Below are 4,427 nucleotides of genomic sequence, written 5' to 3' on the forward strand. Positions count from 1 at the left end.
AGACCTCTCGAATAGATCGTGCAAATACTTTTTGCATTTAATTAGATGGCGAAACTGGGAAATCAGAAGGGGAAATAATTTCCACTGGCAAGACATGACCAAAATATTTAAATGGACCTGAAATTAAACATTCACATAGCTTTCGACTAATCTCCTTAAGCTAAATTTAGTCTCAAAACCTTATCTTGAAGTGAAAAGTCAGACTTCTAAATATGAACAGAAATATTTCAACTGTACTGATTTTTTTTTCCTTTGACCAAAACTCTTTGCTGAATATGAAATCTTTCAGGAGCATTTCCTTCTTTAGAAATAAATGTTTTCATTTATTTCAGTTTGTTTAATGGCACAGTTCTTTAGCGACCATCAAATTACAGACAATGGTCCCTTCTATTGGCATTTTTACCTAACTGCATGACAGCACGAACTTACAGAGATTCAGCATCTTCTAGAGTCTAGTCTCAGCACCAGTAGGAAAGATTAAATATGAACAGACATTGCTGAAAATTGGACAGAAGGCATAGGAAAGTGTTTTTTCTCTTTCCTCCTCTTCTCTTCTCTTCTCTTCTCTTCTCTTCTCTTCCTCTCCTCTCTCCTCTCCTCTCTCCTCTCCTCTCTCCTCTCCTCTCTCCTCTCCTCTCTCCTCTCCTCTCTCCTCTCCTCTCTCCTCTCCTCTCTCCTCTCCTCTCTCCTCTCCTCTCCTCCCACACCAGCTTTCTTTTTCTGCCACTCTGAAAGAACATGAACTATTTGATGCAGATTAAATAAAAACATCGAACAATTCCTTCTTTCTCCAAACAAACACAAAATTAATATATACAATAATAGAGGATTTATATGTAGATTTGTGTCACCCATAGCCACTTCTGTCACCTGGATCATTGCCACCATTGTTGCTGGCTTGGGATTTATATTCAATATTGAAGGTATCCCGTGGCTACGATTTGAAATACAATTCCAAAAACATTGTGGAGTCATCTCTAGTTATGTAGGGTCAAATTCACTCTGGGTGAATTCTCTTTTATAAAAGCAGTGGTGTTAAAGCAGGAATCATTATGAGCCAGACTATTACGAATATTCTGATGAAGATGATTAAAGGATGTGGAGCCTTCTGTCTACTTCATCTAGCAGATTTAGGTGTTTCAGTGTATTTGATGACAAGTGAGTCTGATTATTCCCACACACCAACAGCCACGTTTTAGATGTCGCTCCCCGTATTTCATTCTGCCCATATTTTGCTGATTTCTTTTCTAATGTGCATTGTCATTCCCGTTTTGTCTGCAGAATTTGACAGCATCAGTCAGGTTCTCCTCTCCAGAAGGAGCTTTACCACAGCTTCTGCCACACAAGACTTGTGTACTAAATACTGGCCTAATACAGGAAAATGCAGATTTCAAGGGTGCCTTTTAGTCTCAAATGCTTTTAGGTACCCTCAGTCCTAATAGCCTGTGGTTACATAGAACAACGCTGTTCACTGCTGCAATTCTACAAAAAAGTTGGCTGCCCCCAAACACTGTCATAAAGTAAAGGTTTACTTGTGCCCCTTTTGGCTGCAAAACATAGTGTTTAAAATGTTTGAAACATGGAGTACGGCTGTCAATAGTGGCTCTGTAAAGGCCTTCAGCCCTTCACAAGGCTGCAGTTCTGTTTTCCCGTGAATCCGGTAGCTACAGAAAATACTTTTTCCCCATGAAAGCAAATAGGCCAGGAACAGTGGCCTCTCCCAGGCCCCCTCTTCCCTCTCATCACCACTGCAGTTCTTGCCACCACCAAGACTTTATCAACCAGCATGGGCAAGGACCCTGCTGCCTGATGCCCCTGGCTGGCAGAAAGCTCCAGAAGAGAATGGAGAATCAGAGTCTTGTTCAGAAACCCCGGGCTGCTGTGGCAGATCCAGCTGCAGCCCAGCCAGTCCCTGTCCCCCTGCCTGTCCCCGCCAGCACTGAGGACATGGCGTAGTCCCCATGTGGCTGCAGCTTCACCCATCCCTCACATCCACAGCACCTTTATGGCTGTCACCACTGCCTCCAGTGCCAACAGTAGGCAGGGACCCTTCCCACCCTGATCAGGAGGCCTCAGGTCCATTGCCTCCTGCCACCCTGAAACCTAGCTGCAGGTGCTGTGGGTGGTGGCTATTAGCCTGTGGTGCCCTCCCAGATGTAGAGGTAGATAATCTTCTTCCTGGCAGTGGAGGCTGCTGCGTAGGAGATGGAGGAGAGGGTGGACCTTGGCAGGCATGCTTTCATGTCCTGCAAACCCCTGATGGGGTGTAAAGATTGTGTTAATCTCAGCCCCCTTCTTCTAACCCTGGCATTCTCCTGGCCATGTCTGCGCTCAGGAGGCTGCTTGTGGATGACACCCTCATCTGGCTCTGCTCCACTGCCTTTGCAGCCCATTTGGGACATTCTCCCTGGCTGCTGCCTTGTATTAGCTGATGGGCTGAAGACAATGCTGTGTCTACACCACTATTGTAACTTTTCCTGAGTAAATCTGGAACGGGTTTATCGTTACACCCCCCATACAGCCACAGAGGGGTTGTGGAGCTGCCACCTCGTGCTGAAATCTTGCCTTCATCTGACCCTGGAGCCTTACCGCTTGTTTTCAGACCTCTGATTTGTAGAGTGTTCATCACAATCAGGTTTGCCTGGGCATTGCAGTAATATAAGTAAAATATTATGCCACAGTAATGTAAGCAAAATGTTATGAAGAAATTAATTTATCTTATAAATCCACGATTTATAGATGGGCCAATTTACTGAGAGTGTTGTGGCGGCTCAAGGAGCAAATTAGACTAAGAGGGAAGCTGAGTTTAAAGCAGCAAATTTCTTTCCAAGAAGAGGGATATGTTTGCTTTTTGTGAAATGTGAAGGTTTAGTCTTAGCAATGAGAATTTAATTTTGTGCTCTGGCTCCCCTGTATGACTTCATGTGACCTGTTGGTCTTTAGCCTTTTGCTTAAAGTACACTTCATCACGTGGGAAGGGACATGTACTGAGGACACGTGGCTATTTTTTGGGACCATTTGCATGTCATTCTCTGTAAAAGCACTGAAGTGCAGTTGCACCTGAAACCACCCCTAAGGGTGTTGAATCAAGTTGAAATTCAGGCACATAGGTGCATGTTTAAAGAAGGTTTGTGTTCTGTTTGTTTTTTTTTTTAAATTTAGGCTTGTATTGGAAACCATAACTTTAACCTGGTTTTCATGTTTTCTTTTCATACTAAAATCTTATTGTAGAAAGACTATGGACTAATTTCTTTAAAATGCGGCAAAAATGGTAGGCAGAGTGAAGAGTTTTTGAAAGAAATCTAAGGTACCCGAATTTTAATACGTTCATGTCTAAACCAAGCTTCTTGGTTTTAACGTAGTTACTTTTCTTCATACTTGAAAAATAAAATTAAGCCCTAAAATTAAGCCTTTTTTTTGGTTTTAATTTCTATGTGATGACTAGAAAAGCCTGGAAACATCCATCTGAAGAATAACCATCAGCTAATGGGAACAAAAGAACTTGTTGGCTCTTCACAAGTGCTCAGAATCCAGCAGCTGCCTCTGGGTCCACTTGTAGTGCGCATTCCTGATGTTCGAGAGTCACGCTGTTTAGACACCTAAACAAAAACTATACTTTAGTATTGTCAAAAGGGCCAAAGTGATCTAGGAAACAAGGTTATTATCTTTGAGTTGAAGCCTGTAACCCTAAATCAAATAACTAATTTGAAAATATTTCCTAGAAACTTAAATGCAGGCACCTGTTTTTGAAAAAAGAATCTGTGTAATTAAGAGAGGAAGCTGACTCATGGGCCGTGCTTTGCCACCTAAACCGATTAACAGGAGAAGAAACCTGGTTAAGCTGGTGCTCTGGCTTGCTGACTAGCAGGGTTGGTTTTGATCCATGGCCTCTGGTATTTGGATTATTTGCTCTCCCCTCTCTTAATCTCTGTGGGGAAACTTTCCCTCGTTATTTAAATATTAAATCCTCGCCGTACTGGAATGTCGCGGTGTACTGCATACAAACAGAGATGTAAGGGCTCAGTATCTTCAGTGCAAACCAATTTTGAGTTCCAACTCAGAAGGCCTTTGTTCGTTTGCTCTGAGAATACACACAGGTCTTTTGCTGGGAATTTTACATGTATTTGAGCACCAAAGACCCAATAAGTACTGACACACATCAGAATCCTTCAGGCATGTGGACTGCAGCTATAGTTTCCCTTTTCTGGCAGCAGTGTCAGGACAGACTGCAACAGTGATCATAAGACACCAAGTTTCTGCAATTTTGACGTTTAAATACAGTTTATCCTAACAGGCTCCAGACTAAAGTCAGCCCCTTCGAGGCTATCAGATTTTTCCTCCAAAGGTGTTGCAATGCCTAGCTAGAGGAGAAAGGTATCATTATTCCATTCTTCAAAACATTGTTTTGAAAAAATCAGTCTTTCCCT

This window comes from Pygoscelis adeliae, unplaced genomic scaffold (genome assembly GCF_000699105.1).
Source record: "Pygoscelis adeliae isolate BGI_AS28 unplaced genomic scaffold, ASM69910v1 Scaffold686, whole genome shotgun sequence".
In the NCBI taxonomy this organism is placed as follows: domain Eukaryota; kingdom Metazoa; phylum Chordata; class Aves; order Sphenisciformes; family Spheniscidae; genus Pygoscelis; species Pygoscelis adeliae.